Source organism: Bos indicus, chromosome 15 (assembly GCF_029378745.1).
Source record: "Bos indicus isolate NIAB-ARS_2022 breed Sahiwal x Tharparkar chromosome 15, NIAB-ARS_B.indTharparkar_mat_pri_1.0, whole genome shotgun sequence".
Taxonomy (NCBI): domain Eukaryota; kingdom Metazoa; phylum Chordata; class Mammalia; order Artiodactyla; family Bovidae; genus Bos; species Bos indicus.
In genome coordinates this window covers 39,801,861-39,821,755 of record NC_091774.1, presented here as the reverse complement: position 1 = coordinate 39,821,755, position 19,895 = coordinate 39,801,861, and positions in this window count along the sequence as shown.

Below are 19,895 nucleotides of genomic sequence, written 5' to 3'. Positions count from 1 at the left end.
TTCAAGTAAAGCACTTAGCACAGCATCTGGCAGGTAGTAAGTACCTAAAGTTAGATATCTGGAAGTGAAAAAACTAAACCATGTCTAGGAATAGTTGGGTCTGAACTTAAATTTGAGTTAGGGCATCCAAGTGCTTGACCCATTAACTAGTCTACACTATCATGGAGGCTTCTGGAGGTTTTCCAGTGCTGTGTCTTTTGGTCCCATCTGGCGTTTCAGGCACACAGAGCCATCACATCAAGTCTTTGGGCGGGTGCCATGTTCCTTACCTGCCCCAGCTGGAAACCGCCTGATCAGATACAACGTGAGGGATGTTCCCAGAGATGCCCAGTGATTCATGTTAGTTTCTCTACTGCCAGCACTCCTGAAGGGCATTCACAAGATACTCGAACTTGACCCTATTGTACTGTTTCACTCTACATTTAGCAATGGCAAGATCTTCATCCTCTGCAGCTGCAACCAAGGCTGCCTTTGCCTCTCTGGCCTCTGTGAACCCAATGTGCCTTTCTCATTGAACCTCTCATTGGGGTTGACACTATCTGTAGCCCAGATGTGGCTAGCCTCCTGGGGACGTCACTACTCTCACCAACCACCTGGAGCCCAGACTTCACATTCCTCCCCCATGTTGTTCAGTCATGTCTGACTCTTTGTGACCCCATGAACTGCAGCACACCAGGCTTACCTGTCCTTCCCTATTTCCCTGAGTTTACGCAAACTCACGTCCATTGAGTTGGTGATGCCATCCAACCATCTCGTTCTCTGTCATCCCATTCTTTTCTTGCCCTCAATCTTTCTCAGCATCAGGGTCTGTTCAAATGAGTCAGCTCTTCACATCTGGTGGCCAAAGTATTGGAGCTTTAGCTTTAGCATCAGTCCTTCTAATGAATATCCAGGGTTAATTTCCTTGAGGATTGACTGGTTTGATCTCCTTGCAGTCCTAGGGACTCTCAAGAGTCTTCTCCAGCACCACAGTTTGAAGGCATCAATTCTTCAGTGCTCAACTTTTTTATTCACCAGCTCTCATGTCCATACATGACTGGAAAAATCATAGCTTTGGCTACATGGACCATTGTCAGCAAAGTAATATCTCTGCTTTTTAATACCTATCTAGGTTTGTCATAGCTTTTCTTCCAAAGAGTAAGCATCTTTTAATTTCATGGTTGTTGTCACCGTCCACAGTGATTTTGGAACCCAAGAAAATAAAATTTATCACTGTTTCCATTGTTTCCCCATCTATTTGTCATGCAGTGATGGGACCAGGTGCCATGATCTTCATTTTTTGAATGTTGAGTTTTAAGGCAACTTTTCCACTCTCCCCTTTCATCTTCATCAAGAGGCTCTTTAGTTCCTCTTTGCTTTCTGCCATTAGGGTGATATCTTCTGCATATCTGAGGTTATTGATATTACTCAGGGAAATCTTGATTCCAGCTTGTGCTTCATCCAGCCTGGCACTTCACATGATGGACTCTGCACATAAGTTCCAACAGCAATGAGAGTGAAGGGAACTCCACTGAGGACCTCTTAGGAAGGTCAAAGAGAGTGCTGTATCACACACTATACAGAAAAGTAGATCAGAAGTTCAGCTTTGAAAACTCACTTTCCTTGCCAAAGCCCTCCACCCGGATACTGATAGGCTGACCTCCTCTCTTTCCCACAGACCCATCCCTTTTTGTGTTTCCAGTAATGCGGATCTAGCCATAACCTTGAATATCCTACAAAGACTTGAGAGCTAGCTAATCCTAGAACATTTCCACCACCACACCTATTGCCCAATCATGCCTCTGGTATCAAAGCCACATCCTTGAGCATCTCATCAAAAACTTTACCCAACAAATCTAAAGTCTTCCTGTGGATGTCTGTGCACATTCCACCAAGACCATAGTATTATTTCAATAATGATGCTCTTGATTGTCCCGTGACCAAGTTTGCTTGATAGTGAGCTCTGTAATAATAGCTGAACTTTGTCCCATGCTCATCATGCCAGCCACTAGGCCAAGTGCTCCACAAGGACTTTTTCATTCAATCTCATGACAAACCTTTATATTTAGGGATCATCGCTGCCCTAGTTTTACAGATAAAACCCCAAGGTATGGAAAGTTAAGTCGCTTGCCTCCAATCACGCAGAAAGTCTCAGGCCTGGCATTACAGCCTGTTTGGCTCCAAAGCCCACAGTCTAAAGCAATAGGCGACAAGGGCAAAGACTGGGTGGTTATCAGGGCCCAGTTCCTACCCCCTTGTACAGAGAAGCCCCCATAATAGAGAGGTATTGACTGTTTGCTGAGGAGTCAGATTTGGTCGGTCTTATTTCCTGTCTTCTATTTTAGAATACCTGTTCCCCTCCCTTCCGTTTCATCATTTAATTCAACTCAAAAAAAAAAAAAAAAAACCACGTCACATATGGAGTTGTCTATCATGTGCTGGGCACTGTGCCTGGCAGTGGAGAAACAAGGAACTAGAAGGCAGAGTCCGCGTCCTTATGTGTGAAGGTCGCTGCAGGTAAGAAAGACACAGTATCCAGTAAAGTAGAACACAACATTAAAAATGCCACACGAGAGGCGTTAGAGTACAGAGGTGACCCTGCAGGTGAGGGCACTCCGTCTGGTGGGAGAGGCAGAGAAAGGTGCTAGGAAGAACTGGTAACTGGTCTGGACTTTAAGGAAATGGGGATGGAAAAGAAAATAACTCTCAGCTAGAGAGTCCCAGCACTGTGTCCCAGTTTCATCCCGCTGTGTAATAAAGATGGGAAGGAGGAAGCAGAGCAGTCAGAGGAGGAGTTCACGGGAGGCCAGCTTGGAGCAGCCTGAACCCCAGGAGGGAGACTGGGAGTCAGAGAGGCACCTGAACAGAGAGGGGCCGGGGTTCTCTCTGTCTTCAGAGAGCACTCTGAGGACACCATGGAGAAGGGACGGCAAGGTGTCTGCACCAAAGCTACAGACCTGTGAGGAGGCTTGTGGAATGGCCCGCAAGAGGAGGAGACGATGGTCTGGATTTGGGAGGAAACGGAAGTGTTTGAGGAGTTCTTAATGACATGTGGAAGCTTTAATATTGTAGATTTCACTCTTTAAATTTGGTGATAGCATGATTGTTTAACTACATCCATATAGTTTTTCTTGGGTAATTCTCTAAATTTTCATGACTTGAGATAAGATTCCCTGATTTATCAAACTGAGAAATCCACTTTATTCTCTGGGTATATTCACTCAAGTGTAGTTAGGAGTAAGAAGCCTGCACTGCCCACCAGCTATTTGTTTTCATCTATCTTTTTCTGACCTCTTTCTCAGAAAGAGTTCAGGATATCTCATCTCAGATTTACAATTTCTTGCTGAGATTTTAGAAAACTGGGAGTTTGAAAGAGTGTGGCACAGAGCAGTAATTTTCCAGCTAGGGCTGTTTTCACTGGGCCATGTTCTCTGTCCAGCTAATTATCTTCCAAAAAGGCCCACCTGACCCAAGGGTAGCCTCAGTGATGTGTGGGCCCTGGGAGGGGATGCCATTACTGTTTCTTCAAATTCTGATCTAAGAAACCAGATCGGAGAGTGGACAATTGTGTCTCCAAACCCTCACAACCCAGGTATTGGCTGACATGCAATAAATGCTTGCCTGATGAATGAATGAGCAAACAAATAAATTGGTGAATGAACAAGTGAATTGAATGAATGAAATGGAGAGCAGGAGTGAGACAATTTGCACGTGACCAAATAAATCTCAACTTGTTTAAACTGTATACCTTCAACCTTAGAAAAACTAAAGAAGCTCAGACAGTTCATTATCCAGTCTTCTCAGAGGGGTCCAAATGGTGGAACCACAGGCGATAGCCCAGGATCTGGTTCCTGGTAATGAGAATGTAAAGCCCTGAAACTGAAGCTATTAAAATCCAACATGAATAGCTCAAGACCAGCAAAGCAACCTCCTGAGTGGAGTCTTCTTTCTGCCTCTAGTCTATCTCTATAACATCTATTGGAATTACTGTTCTAAGAGAGAAATCAGATGAAATCTCTGTGGTGGGAAACAACTACCCCCTGCCACCTATCCAAAAAAGGGGGGTTAATATTGATGAGAGCCTACAATATGCTGTGACTCTGCCAGGAATTTATACTTCATTTTGTTTCATCCTATCAACAGCCCTCTGAGGTGGGTATTATTTTCTCATCTTATAAACATGGATGCTGATACTCAGGGAGGTAGACCAACTTGTCCTTAGTCATAGAGACAACAAGTAATGGAGCTCAGAGTCAGTTCACGCCAAACCCCAGGACGTTTCTACTCACACTGCCAGAAATCCTTTCCACTGTGCCACGCTGCCCAGAAGCCTACTGCGGCCCTTTATGAGGTGCTTTCAGCCCACATTTCCAACCTCATCGGCCTCACTCCACAGCCTTCTCTTCCTGAGCTCCTGCCACAACCAGCCATGGAATATATTAGGAATGGCCATGAGTTCCCAGGTCACAGACCTTTGGCAGTGCTGTCATTCTCTGCTCTGTATACCTTCCCCCCTTCTCCACCTGACAAACTCCTATTTATCCCTCAAGACCCAACTCAAATAGCCCCTCCCTGTGAAGGATCACTCTGATCATTCTCCCCTACCTAGGCAGTTGATGGTCTCCTGCCCAGGGCTCCCATTGCCCTTGGTACCTACCTCCATCACGGCAAGCAGCTCTCAGTCTCATCCTGTTTGACATCCCACTAGCCACAATTCTATGTTTCAGAATCCACTGCAGGCAGATTCAGTGTGCTGCCAGCCCTCCAGCTAGGCAGATGCCACCCTCGCTCTGTGGGAAACACTCACACAGCATTCCCTACAATGAAATCAGGCAATTGTTTTAAAACAAAATCCTTTCCCGGTGGAATTAACCATCAGGTGAGCTGTAGTTTTATTCACAGTGCTGTATGTGAGTATGTGGTGACTTTTCCCATTTTGCATAAGGCGCTGCATTCCTGTTTTTTTTTTTTTTATGACTGTGAAATGTATGGGCTATGAAACCTTGACATTAAATTAGCCTCACACTGTCCCCACTCCTCCCACTCCTGTGCTATGAATAGTAGGCTGTGCTGAGAGCAGGACAAATGAATCAATCGTGACACCGCTTTACCGCGGAGGCTGAAGCTCAGGATTATGGAATAGCTGGCGGAGGGTTTGTGATCCGCACACAAGCCACTACATCATTCATTTTCTGCTGATCTCGTTCTTTTGTCTAGAATACTGTGCTGCCTTCTGCACACCTGGTTGAGCAGGTCACAAGGATAATAACTATGATTTCTAATATAATCATAAATAGCTATCGTTGATTGCTTAATATGTTCCAGGAAATTTTGTATGTTTCGCCATGCTCCCTTCACAACAAGCTTGCAAATGTAATGGCTTTGTGGTTAAAAACAGGTTCTGAAGTCAGACAAATGTCGATTTAAATCCTGACAGCACTTCCTGGCTGTGTGGCCCTGGGCATGTCACTCAAGCTCTCTAAGCCACAAAATCCTCGTGTGTATAAAATAAGAGCAATAACTATATCTGTCCTTGAGTTGCAGTTAGAACTACATTCATCACTCTTTGAAAGAACCAGTAAGTATTTGTCACCTTACTATCCCTGTTCTGCAGGATGAAGAAACTGGCTCAGAGAGGTGAAGTAGCAGGCCAGCCGTTACACTGCTGCTGCTGCGTAGTCGCTTCAGTCGTGTCCGACTCTGTGCGACCCCATAGACGGCAGCCCACCAGGCTCCCCCGTCCCTGGGATTCCCCAGGCAAGAACACTGGAGTGGGTTGCCATTGCCTTCTCCAATGCATGAAAGTGAAAAGTGAAAGTGAAGTCGTTCAGTCATGTCTGACTCTTAGCGACCCCATGGACTGCAGCCCACCAGGCTCCTCTGCCCGTGGGATTTTCCAGGCAAGAGTACTGGAGTGGGGTGCCATTTCCGGTAAAGTTGGGATTGAGCCCAGATCTGTCTCTTTCCAATGCAACATAGCAATAGTATACAGTGTTTAACACCTGCTGCTCGCTAAGCTTGGTGATCTTAAGCAAGTCACTTACCCTTTTCTCTGTGCCTCAGTCTCTCCATTTATAAAATAGGCACAATGGGTTTGTTATAACAAATAAATGTGTTGGTATATGTACAACTCTTAGAAGAGTGCCTGAGATACAGTAAACAGTATGTAAGTGTTTGTGATTACAATATTTTTTCTGATTTTCCAAATTTTCCAGCATTGGGTCTGGTTGGACTCTCATTACAATAGTTAGGGTCAGTGATGGTGGAAATTCAGACAGTTGGTCTGGACAGTTCAGCGCTTCCCACTTCTCTAAGTTATTTCCCAGGTCTCTAAATCGTCTCCAGGATAAACATTCCTACTTTCTTCAACTGCTCCTAATGACACTGCTGTAAAGACTGTCACCACCACTAACCATGCCCTGGTCGCCTCACCCTCTAGAGCAGGGTTTCTCAGGCTTGACAGTATTGATACTTTGTTGATAATCTGGAATTTGTTGTGAGAGGCAGGGGCAGAGGCAGGAGCAGTCCTGTGCTGTGTAGGATGTTTAACAACCCTGGATTCTACCCACTAGATGTCAGTAGCATTTCCTCCCTGTGTGACAACCAAAAATCTCCCCAGACTTTGCCAAATGTCCCCTTTTGACCAAATGCAGGTCAAAATCACCCCCAGTTGTGAAGTGCTAGGTGTAGAGCTTGGCCTCCAAATAGACAAATTCTCAGGCTAGAGTCTGGAGCTGGATCTGCAACACTTCTAAGTTACTGCACCTTTTAAGGCACTTACCTTAGCTTCTTAGACTGTGAAGCAGCTCTGTTCTGTCATTGAACTTGATGACAGCTAAGACCCCCAAGTCTTTTTCACGGTGCTGCTCCCTGTGCAGATGGATTTTTGACCTACGGTGCTTCTCTTCCTCTGAAATGTGTTAGGGACTGCTTAATGGTCCAGCCTGTATGTAATGCTCTTTCAAAACCACCTTCCCCCGGTCCTGGGAGTGGCCACACTCTTTTCTTCTTCTATCCCCAGTAGTCTGTAAGCCTTGTTCCAAACACCGTGGCCTTAGAAATTACCTTGGATCTTTCATGAAAACTCTTCTGAGAGACTTCCCTCATGGTCCAGTGATTAAGAATCTGCCTTTCAATGCAGGAGACGCTGGTTCAATCCCTGGTTGGGGAATTAAGATCCCACGTGTCATAGAGCAATTAAGCCTGTGCACCTCAATTACTCAGTACACCCATTCTGGAGCCCATGTGCTACAACTAGACAGCCCACGTGCCTCAACCCCTGGGCCTGTGAGCCCGAACTACTGAGCCCATGTACCACAGTTAGAGTCCATGCATCACAACAAAAGATCCTGCATGCTGCAACTGAGACCTGATGCAGCCAAATAAATAAATAAACATGAAAAACAACAACAGTAAACTCTTCTTTTCCAACTTGGTCTCCATTGTGTTTTGTTTGCATCCGATGGACTGTTTGTCCCAGAGGATTGTCAGCTGTTTGAGAGGTACCAGGGCAGGCAGGGAGAAATCCTACAGTTCCATTCATCTGCTTAGTGCTAAATCTGTCCCCATGAATGTTCTTTTAATCAAGTTATGTCCTGACCAGTTCATAAACCCTTCAACCTCTCCTTGTGTTCTAGCACATCGACACTCAACAATTCTCCCTGGCACTGAACGCCCTCCACACATTGTATCCACTTACCCATCTAACCCATCTCCAGATCCATCCACCAATTTAGTCAGCTCACTGCTTCTGCCCAGGAACAAGTCTGCCTTACAGTCCACAAATAGCTGCTTTCCTAACCTGAAACACCTACCTCATCCTTAAATCCTAGTCATCTTCTCAGGCATAGCTTAGCTCATATTTAGCAGCTATAGATTCATTTTGGAATGAGACAGGAAATAAAATGCAAACGCTATTTTCACAGCTAAGTCTCTCCTTTGTTCTCTAAGGCGGGATGGTGGGGTGATTGCTGTAGGCTGGCCAATCAGAGAGGCATGGGTTCAAATTACAAGTCTGTAGATTTTATAACACTGTGACTGCAAGGAAATTACTTCACCTCCCTACCTCAGTTTCCTTATTTGTAGATGAGGCATTTACTTATATGTTGGTGCCTATAGGACAGGGTAGATAAGAACAGTAAAGTAATGCATGTAAAGAATTCAACCCAGAGCCCAGCATAGAATAAGTGCTCCAGAACCATCAGCTGGTATCAGGTCTTCCCTGAGCAGTCCACTTCTTACTCATCTTCCTTCTGAATTCCTATGGGCCATAGACTATATGCCACCTGATATTGTTGTTGTTCAGTTCCTCAGTCGTGTGTGACTCTTTGCGACCCCATGGACTGCAGCACACCAGGCTTCCCTGTCCTTCACTGTCTCCTGGAGCTTGCTCAAACTCATGTCCACTGAGTTGGTAAGGCCATCCAATCATCTCATCCTCTGTCGTCCCCTTCTCCTGCCTTCAATCTTTCCCAGCATCAGGGTCTTTTCCAACGCATCAACTCTTCGCATCAGGTGGCAAAAGTATTAGAATTTCAGCTTCAGCATCAGTCCTTCCAATGAATATTCAGGCTTGATTTCCTTTAGAATTGACTGGTTTGATCTCCTTGCGGTCCAAGGAACTCTCAAGAGCCTTCTCTAGCACCACAATTCAAAAGCATCAATTCTTTGGTGTTCAGCCTTCTTTATGGTCCAACTCTCACATCCATACCTAACTACTGGAAAAATCATAGCTTTTACTATATGGACCTTTGTCAGCAAACTGATATCTCTGCTTTTTAATATGCTCTCTAGGTTTGCCAAAGCTTTTCTTCCAAAGAGCAAACGTCTTTTAATTTGGTAGCTGTAGTCACCATCTGCAGTGATTTTGGAGCCCAAGAAAATAAAGTCTGTCACTGTTTCCATCGTTTCCCCATCTATACAACATGAAGCAATGGGACTGGATGCCATAATCTTAGTTTTCTGAATGCTAAGTTTCAGGCCAGCATTTTCACTCTCCTCTTTCACCTTCATCAAGAGGCTCTTTAGTTCCTCTTTGCTTTCTACCATAAGGGTGGTGTCACCTGCATATCTGAGGTTATTGATATTTCTCCCGGCAATCTTGATTCCAGCTTGTGCTTCATCCAGCCTGGCATTTCACATAATGTACTCTGCATATAAGTTAAATAAGCAAGGTGACAATATATAGCCTTTCCCAATTTGGAACCAGTCTGTTGTTTTATCCCTCCTTTATATACTGTCTTTTATTATTCACTTGTATGGATTTAAGGCTTGGTTGTGTCTCTCCAAATAGACTGTTTAAACACCCTGGTGCCAGGAACTCATTCACTGGACAAATATCTGTAGTGTACTCACTATGAGCCCTGGGCAAGGCCTTGTAGATGGTATGTGCACAGATATATCAAGTTTGGACCCTGACCTTTAGAAATTTACGATTTAGGAAGATAAGATGTGTACAATAAAGAGTCATAACAACGTAGAGAATGACTAGGGTCATTGGAAAGATGTAAGAGTCCAAAGGCAGGAAGAATCCTGTTGCCTGGGAGGACTGGGAGAGAATCTGGAATCAGGATCAGGAAATCTGGAACTTACAGAGACAGAGGATGGTGAAAGAATACTTCATGGGAAGATGGGATGGGTTAGGCAAAAACTTGGAGGTGGAAAGGCAAGAAGCTTACATGGGAAGCTGAGTAGTTCTATGTGACTTTAGCATGGAATCTGTGAAAGGCGGCAGTGGGTGATAAGTTTGGGAGACAAGAGGGGTCTTGAATATGAGATTAAAGAAGTTGTACTTCATATATGTGGGGCGGGGAACACTGAAGGCCTGAAAACCAGGGAAAGGCATGCTCTGGGAGGATGGGAAGATCATTTATGAGACCACAACAGCAATTCACATTGAGATGGAGGGGGTTAAGTTAGGTCAGTGGCTATGAAGATGGGAGAGAGGGATAGATGTGGGCAAGACCCTGTGATGTGGCAAGGACATGGATTCCTCTGTGGTCTTCACTTTACCCCCTGTAATTGATTCTTCTCACGACAGCCAGAGGGACCCTATGGTGTTTGTATACCAGAACACATCACTTTCCTGATCAAAACCTTCTAAAGGCTCTCATTACACTTAGAACTAAACCCAGCCCCCATTCCAGCACAGTCTGTATGTACCGCTTCTCTGACCTCGTCTCTCTACTTTCAGCCTGTCACTTGATGCTTTCCAGCCTCTGAGCTGGAATATGCTCAGAGGCATATGCTGGAATATGCTCCCTCTCTGGACCATTTCAAGGGCTGTTCCCTCTGCCCGATACATTCTTTCCCCAATACCCACATGGTTCGGTCCTTCACCCCATTCTGGCCTTTGCTCAAAGCTACTTCCTCAAAGACTCCTTCTATAATGAAAACAAGCAGCATCTCCACCCCTCACTTATCTGCTTTATGTTTATTGATAGCACTTATCATTTACTAACTGACATTATAACACATGTTGATGTGTTTACCATTGGGCATCCCACTAGGATGCTAGTTCCTTCAGTTTGAGTCCCTGCTATATCCTCAGCATCAGCGTACAAGTAAATAAAGGGGGAAGTCAAGGAGACACCAGTATTTCCAGTCTGGGTTAATAGTAGGAGCACCACTGACCAAGATAGGAAATACAGGAGAAGGAAGGAGTCTGAAAAGAAAAATGAATTCAGTTTCCAACATTTAACCTGCAGTATCAGAAAGAGACCCCAGTATATAATCTAAGATTATGTGGGAAAAGGACTGGGATTCAGGAGGATATTAGGATTCAGGAATTAACCACAGAGAAGTCATTACTCAGCTATGAGTCTGAATGTGCCAAGAGCAGAGCACCAAAGACACATCTGTGAGGCACACCCAAAATGAGGAAACAGGCAGAGGAAGAGAGGTTTTCATTAGCTGTCCCTTGTTCTTGGGAGTAAATCCCAAACCCTCTTCATGTCCTGCAAGACCTTGCTCAATATGTCCCTCTCTTTACAGCTCCTACCTCATCTCCCCACCACCTTCAGCCACACTGACCTGCTTTCAGTTTCTTGAATTTGCCAAGCCCCTTCTCACCAAACCTTCACAGCTTTCCGTCTTTTTCCTGGAAGCTACCCCTCCAAGTTCTCCACTCCTCACCCAGCTAACACTTATTCATCCTGCAGATCTCAGCTTAAATATCACTTCCTCAAACTGTCCTTCCTTGGCTTCCCTTCTCTGTCTTCCTCCCTGTTATTCTTTTGTAAGACTCTGGCAAGTAGTCTTACACACACACACAGAGACACAACAGGTAACTGATACAAAGAAAATAGATGATTGTCTGATGTCTGTGCTCTTAGACCATACATTTTCAGGGGCCAGCGGGCTAGTGATGATGCCTGTCACCACCGTGTCCCCATCACCTAGCACAGTTGTGGTTCATAATAAATCCTCAATTGAAACACGCTGAATGAATGAACTGAAAGAGGAGCAAGAGAGATAGGAGGAGAATCAAAATTGTACAGTGCAGTCAGGGCAGATCTCTCCAGCACAACAGGGTGCTGGCACTGTCCAGTGCTGCAGCTGAGCATGGCAGACTGAAGATAAAGGAAAACCAAGAATCCAAGGGCCTAGATTGTCATGGCTTTAGGAACCCAATTTAAGTACAGTGATGAGGGAGAGAGACAAGGTGGTGAGGCCTGACAGCAAGGGGTGAAGGAGCGCATGGGGAGGAGAGAAACAGAATCAGCTAGTGTAGACTACTCTCCGGGGAGACAATGGAGGCTGGAATTCTTAGCAGAGTCATAAGAAGGAATCTGGGGGTAAAGCAACTTCATATTTTTGTCTCAGTAGAAAATAGTCAAAGGAAAAGATAAAATATCAGAAAACAAGTAGGAGATAACTGAAGGGACAAAGCACCCAAAGAGAAAAGGAACAGGACTGGGGACTCAGGTGGAAAAGCTGAAGGTGGGAGTTGGGGGAGAAGACTCAGAAAATCTAGGCAAGTGTCACACGCTGCACGTGCCCCCATCCATTCAGGGCTTTCTGTAAGTCCCTTTGAAGCATATACTATCAGGCTCACCTGGGGTGAGGAAAGAAAGAATTCATTAAATAGACTATTCCAGGACACAAAACTACTTGATACCTGAGCTAGAATTCAAGTCCAAGGTGGTCAGTTTTCAATGCCCATATTTTCCCATTTTTCTTCATAAGCACCCCAAAGGGTGAAGGGGAAGAGAAAGATTTTCCCCTCTAAGATGAAGAAGGGAACATGGAGGAGGAGAGGGGAGTGGACAGAGCTCCAGCAAGATGGCCTGTCCTCCACAGTCAAGAAGGAGACACAGGCAAATTTGGAAAGTGGAGCTCAGCTCTAGGAGTTGGAAAGGTTTAGAAGATTTGCTAGCAAGGGAAGGAGGAAGCGAGTTGCAGGTGATGAGAGGCTGGCCAAGCAGCAGAGAGGGTCCTTCTGAAGTTGCACCAAAGGAATTTGGAGTGGATCCAAACAGCCTACTTTCCTGAACTTTCTCAGCAACGAGAAGTAGACGCAATGGGAAGTGTTTGTCCAGGCCTAGAAGTTGGCACGGAGAAGGCAATGAAGTCGTGAAGAGTCGGGCACGACTGAGCGGCTTTACTTTCACTTTTCACTTTCATGCATTGGAGAAGGAAATGGCAACCCACTCCAGTGTTCTTGCCTGGAGAATCCCAGGGACGGTGGAGCCTGGTGGGCTGCCGTCTATGGGGTCACACAGAGTTGGACACAACTGACGCAACTTAGCAGCAGCAGCAATAAAGATGCAGACAGAGAAAACAGACTTGTGGACACAGTGGGGGATGGAGAGGGTGGGACAAATTGAGAGAGTAGCATTGAAATATACATTACCATATGTAAGATAGATAGCTAGTGGGAATTTTCTATATGACACAGGGAACTCAAAGCCAGTGCTCTGTGACAACCTAGAGGAGTAGGATAGGGTTAGAGGTGAGAGGGAGGTTCAAGAAGGAGGGGACATATGTATACCTGTTGCTGATTCATGTTGATGTATGGCAGAAACCAACACAATATTGTAAATCCATTATTCTCCAATTAAAAATAAATAAATTTTAAAAAGAAAGACATAAATTATGTTGAAAATGGTTAAGATGGCAAATTTTATGTTATGTGTTTTTTACCACAGTTTTTTAAAAAGCCATTACAAATGAGTAAAAAGTGAAATTGAACACTTTAATGGGAAAATGAATAATGGATGTAAATAATCACTTACAGACAAAGGACATGAATGGTCATTAAGTATGAAAACCTATTCAATTTCAACAACAATCAAAGGCAGGAAAGTTCTGACCAATTAGATAACAAAGATGAAACACTGATAACAACCAGTCATGGCTGTGAAGATTCAGACATTCTTACCAGCCATGGTGGGAGGGTAACTGGGCATTGCTTTTTAAGAAGACAATCAGACAGTCTATCAAAGTACAAACTGGGATGCCATTTGGTACAATAACAGAGAAAGAGCCACTCAAATGTATAAAGGGATTTATCTCAGTATTGCTTGTAATTTAGAAAAACTAGGAGCTTCCTAAGGAGAAGGCAATGGCACCCCACTCTAGTACTCTTGCCTGGAAAGTCCCATGGACAGAGGAGCCTGGTGGGCTGCAATCCATGGGGTCGCTAAGAGTCGGACAAGACTGAGTGACTTCACTTTCACTTTTCAGTTTCATGCACTGGAGAAGGAAATGGCAACCCACTCCAGTGTTCTTGCCTGGAGAATCCCAGGGATGGTGGAGCCTGATGGGCTGCCGTTTATGGGGTCGCACAGAGTCAGACACGACTGAAGCAACTTAGCAGCAGCAGCAGCAGCAGGAGCTTCCTAAAGAGCCATCAAGAAACTGATGTTTTAAATGATGGTACAAGCATATAATGGACCAATAACCAGCCATAGAAAGATCAAGGTTGTTCTCTTCCAACATGAAAAGAAAAATGAGCGTAATTGAAAAGTGTCACTCCCTAGCGTTATTGTATGATCCATTTTTTACTTTCCTTTCTTTATTTAAATGAAAAGATGTTGATGTATTGTTGTAAATGAAGAGAAAAGAACTCAGTGGTACCAATGGCAGTCTGGGAATGGGAAGGGAGGATTTTGCTTTGGACTTCATACACCTCTGGAACGCTTGCTTGAGTTTTCTAGGAGCATTTTCTAATTTTGCAGTGAAAGAAACAAATATGGGAAAATGTGGAAGAAATCAAAGTATTTTAGGAGCCCAGACACAGGAGTGACTAACAGCTTGGGGAAAGTGTCACAACGGAGATGGTGGCTGACAAGGTGCTGTGAGGTGAACAGGACCGTGTTAAAAGGAGAAGGTGAAGAAAGACACTCCCAGGATGAGGAAGTGAACCCCTGGGAGACTAGGGGGAGTAGGCCAGGGAGCTGGCCAGGCAAGAAAAGGCACTGGATTGATTAAAGCAACTACCCTAAATTACAAGTGGAATGTTGACTTAAAAGACTACAGTTGGCCCTTAGTATGTGAGAGTTCCGCATCCTCGGATTCAGCCGACCACGGATTGTGTGCTGTGTTTATTTTCCTTGTTTGGTTGAATCTCAGATGCAGAACCAGGGATGAACAAGGCGACTATAGGACTTGAGCATCCGTGGCTTTGGGTATCCAGAGTGGTATTCCCCACAGATGCTGAGGGTTGACTGTACCTTCATTCACCCAAAAGTATTTATTGAGCGCCTACCAAGTGTTCTGGATACAATAATAAATAAAACCCATATGAACCCTCTCTTTCAAGCTGCTCTTAGTCTAATGGGAGAAGACATCAAACACATTTAAGTAAAATAATAAAATAAAAATAGTTTGCAAGGGCTTTGAAGAAAATGTCAACAGTACTAAAATGGTGACCATGAGGAGGCTGGGTCTAGGCAGACCCTTCGGAGGCAGGTGCGTTTAATCTGAATCCTGAAGGAGGAGAGCACTCACTTAATAAAGGGGCTACGAGGGGAGGGGCCGAGGCCTTTTAGGCAAGAACAGCATGTACAACACTAAGCAGAGAAAAGGCTTATTTGAAAATGGAAGATAAGTCAGTGTGACTATTTTTTCAAAATAACACTGTGAACTGAGCTCACTGAACACCTGGAAATATCTGTGAACTTATTAGCTTTTCGTATTAAGTGGCACTTAAAATTCTTATTAATGCTGAGTTTTGTACTATAAGCTTCCCCCCCATTTAATTAAATTAATTAATTTATTTTTGGCTTCACTGGGTCTCCATTGCTGCACTCAGGCTTTCTCGAGTTGTGGTGAGCAAGGGCTTCTGCTCCTTGTGGTGCTCGGGCTTCTCATTGGAATGGCTTCTCTTGTTGCAGAGTACGGGTTCTAGGCATTCGGGCACAGTAGTTGTGGCACACAGGCTTAGTTACCCCGTGACATGTGGGATCTTCCCAGACCAGGAATCGACACCATGTCCCCTGCATTGGCAGGCAGATTCTTAACCACTGGACCACCGGGGAAGTCCCTGTAACCTTTATTCACATATCAATAGGAATTTCTATATTTGTGGTATGTGTGTGCGACAAAGACAGACGGAGAGAGAGAGAGTGAGAAGTTTGGAATATAAGTATGCTATCTGTCTCTATTTTAAACAATTAAACACAGAAATCAGTGCTCTCTGAAACCATTACTCTTTGAAATTGATTACTATAAGTTTCATTATGCAAGCCAATTGTTACTGAAAGTCAGATTGAAATTGCAAAAAGCTTCAAGGAAGGAGAGCATGGAGCTGGGGTATAGCATTTTTAAACTTCTGGCTATTATCTGAATAGCAAAGAGTACAATAATTGATATGCAAAACTCTCTTTCATTCAATTAAACATTGTTGATTTTTGAGAGTCTCAGAGCAAACACAGTGCCTGTCCTCAGGGAGCTCACAGACAAGTGGGAAAGACTGACCCACAGGACAATCTCACGCAGATAGTAACTGTTAGAAGAGAGCCTGCCTGTGGTGCAATGGAAACACACATCAGGGGGCAAAGCACTCAGTGAAGGGTAGGACTAGGAGCCTCCAGGAATAAGAGGTGATGTTGGGGGCTGGGCAGAAGTAGGGGAATCTCATTCCACATAGAAGGAGCAGCGTGAATAAAGAAAGCAGAGCTAAGAGTACACAGTATTTTCAGGAAATAACTAGCAGGCAGTTGTGGTGAGAAGGTCAGGGAGTGGCTGGTGATGAAGCTGAAAGTTAGGCAGAGAATCAAGGAATGAAGGGCCTTGAATGGCCTACGAAGAGCTTTAGAATTTCTCCTGTAGGTGGAGGGACAGGGTGGAAGACCTCAACGATTTTGAGGAGAGAAATGATCAGAGCAGTGTTTAGATATCACTCTGACTGTGTGGAGGACAGACACCCCACCCTCACCCCAGCCTGACCTCTGTACACCCATGGTTTTAACAGGGGATGGAGAAAAGCATCGGCCAGTCCTAGCTCTTCCTCCCTGGTCGGGTGGACCGTGTAGCCCCACCCAGCCATTTTCCCTGGGGATGGCAGGAAACAAGCAGGTGGGGCAGCATCCTCGGGAGGCTCGGGAGGCTCAGAGCACACCGCTGCACCCCTGCAGAGGAGAGGCCTGCAGGCCCTTGACAGGCTCAGACAGAGCTGAGGCCTGGCTTCGGACTGCTTCCTAGAGGGAGCGGAAAGGAAGCTCATCCTTTATGTGCCCAAGAGACAGTCCAGCATGATGCTGGTTATTTCCTAAGCGGAGCTTTCTCGATGACTCTATATTTCAATTTGGGAAAGCCTTTGTCATTTAGGAGTTATTTTTCTGGCTGCAGATCAACAATGGCAAATACGGACACTGGGAACAGGTCCAGAGTCCCAAAATGATTAATATCTTGTGCTGTGAGATGTCAAAACGCACTGATAGCCAAAGCTTTTGGAGAGCCAGCAGTGCAGCGCGGTGGCAGTCAGCCCCTGGAGTCATGTAGGGGGAAAGATGCTATAATTCCATGATACTGAGTCAATGAAATTGAAAAAAGGATCCAAAAGCAAACCTCCGGGTGGATGTTCATTTTCAGGAAATGCTCTGAGTTGGTTCGCCGAGGTCTGGTTGTCCACAGATTCTCCAGGGAAGCTCAGGCATCCTAGGCTGACTGTCCTCTTGCTCTGGACTCTCACTTGCTTTGGTCAGTTGCAGTCCTGCCCCTCCAGACTGTCACATATCAATTGCTCTGTTTATCTTATTGTCGGCCTGTTTTGGAAACGCTCTCCTAGACTCCTGTGTGACTCATAGGTTAAGGAGCATGAGTAATTCTTCTGGAACTCACTTGGAACAGGAGGGAACCCTTCCCATTTGATTTCCGGTCCTAAAAAAAGACAAGATAATTCACATAGGATGCTAATTACTTTTCCTCTTCAACAATTAGTGTGGCCTACCCCTGCTTGGAAAACCGCCTTTTATTCCGTAGGGTTTAGAAATGTGAACACCTCCAGGCTTTTACTGGAATTATAAATGACACCAGAATATCATTTTGTTGTGATTAATTTTCCTGCTGAAGTTATAGTTGTTGTTACAAAGGAAACCTAAATGATCTCTCTTAATGAGACGTGAAAATGTGGAGAAGTAAACAACTCGATTTCACCTCTGAATTCTTCTTGTTGGGTTTTGGTGTAGGGAATCTCTCATTGTCCTCCTCTGCTGTTTTTGGCCTGTCCTTCTAAGCAGTGATGTAAACTCGCTGAAGTTCTTTCACCCCAAATGGGTGTGGTTCCTTCTGGAACCAGAACAGTTTGGCGTCCACTTCCTGCAGCAGAGATGGTAAGAAAGTGGATCTATGTCCCTTGGTTTCTAAACCAGCTTGAGAGAGAAAGAGCCACTTCCGAAGACCTGGGGTTTATATTGGAGAGCTTCTCAGCATTGCCAACATAAAGGATTAGCACTGCTGGGGCAAAACCTTGGTGATAGACCCACCTCATACCTTAGAGGCTAGATTATAGGGAACCCTAACTTTGTATTCGGAGAAGGCAATGGCACCCCACTCCAGTACTCTTGCTTGGAAAATCCCATGGACAGAGGAGCCTGGAAGGCTGCAGTCCATGGGGTCTCGAAGAATCAGACATGTCTGAGCGACTTCACTTTCACTTTTCACTTTCATGCATTGGAGGAGGAACTGGCAACCCACTCCAGTGTTCTTGCCTGGAGAATTCCAGGGATGGGGGAGCCTGCTGGGCTGCCATCCATGGGGTCACACAGAGTCGGACACGACTGAAGCGACTTAGCAGCAGCAGCAACTTTGTATTTTGTATAGTTTTGTACAATTTGAATTTTCTACAGTGAGTGTGGAAAACAGCAAGAAACAAACAAAGACTGACCATGTTTATTTGGAAATGGTCTCTTTATTCTTTTTTGCCTTGGCAGCTGTGTGACTTTGGGAAAATTAATTAACCTCTCTGTCCTTATCTGTGAAATGAAGATAATCATATACTCCTTATAGCATTAAACATTAAAACATGTGTGTAAATATTCATATCACAGGCACATGGTAACATTCAGTAAGCTTTTCTATTATTGTTGCTGATGTGGCCTATTATCAATGCCCAAGAACCTCTCTCTCTGAAACATAACTATTGAGTGGTGCAGAACGTAACTCTCATCCTTTTGATGGAAGGGAGAGTATCAGTCCTAATTAGAATGGCATTCTATTCGGAAGACACTGAAAGATAAAAGTCAGTTCCCAGGTTTCTGTATTTCTCCAACTCTTTCCTCCAGAGAGCAGCTCAAAAGACTGCAACCCATTCCACACTTCCTCTAAGTGTAAGTTAGATTAGGCCACTTGGCTTGTGAATCTCTCTGAAGGCTCCCTTTGAATGAAGTCATACTCCTTCTTATTCTCTTGCTCCCCCATGACCTGCCCCCACCCACTGTCCTGGCTCCTCCACTCTCCCGCCAGTTCATTAAGCTCTGGCTCCCAACAGGGCCTTGCATCAGCAGTGGCCTTACCCAGCCTCCCTGTTCACTGTTCCACAAGGTCTCAGCTTAAACGAAAGAGACTCTTCCTGGACACTCTTCCCCCTGTTCTCTACCTAGCCTCCTGTGTATTTATTTCATTGTACATATCACAAACTACAGTGTTTATTTTCTTGCTTGTTGGTTTTTTCTCTTTTCTGGAATGTAGGCTTCAGAAAGGCAAAGACAACGCTTGGGTTAGCACATTGTAAGTACTTGATAGATATTTGTGGAAAGAGGTATAGGAGAGAAAGGGGAGGAGGGAAGAAAGGGAGAAGAAGGAAGGAAGAGAGATGGAGAAGAAACCATAATGGAAGGGAAAGGCTAAGAACTCAAATGGGTAGGTTTTAAAAGCCTGATGACTGGGAGAAGGTGGTGCCTATGGCAAAAACAGTAATAATTCGGGAGAGAGATTAAAGTTGGAGGATAAATTGACAAGTTCAGGGTTAGGGTCAAATATGGTGCATTTAAACTGAAGGCAGGATACCTAAGTGAAACATCCAGCAGGTAGATGGATGTTATAGTGAGACTCGGGGCCCTGGCTGGAGTTGCCAGTTGGAGAGTCATGAAAATATCAGCAAATCTCACAGAATGGAAGAAACCTTTGAAGGGTAGAGAAGGAAGAAAACAAGAGACACCACTTCTGGGAACCCAAATCTTTAGGTTCCAGGGGTAATGTGATTGCAAAACTGAAATGTAAAGGAATTCATGAAAAGCAGCATCAGGAGTGGCGCCAGAAGCCTAATTTGACCCAGCCTGGGAAATCTCAGCCAGCCCAGATGTGGACAGATCAGCAAATTGATGTCTCCAGGGTGTGACATCAGGGCCAAGGGTGAGAAGGCTTCTGAAGAAGAGACCAACTACAGTATAACGTGTCTAAGAACACACTGCTGATAGGGAAAGACTCTGCTTAGCTCTGTGGCTTGAACAATGTGGAGGTGACAGTGATGA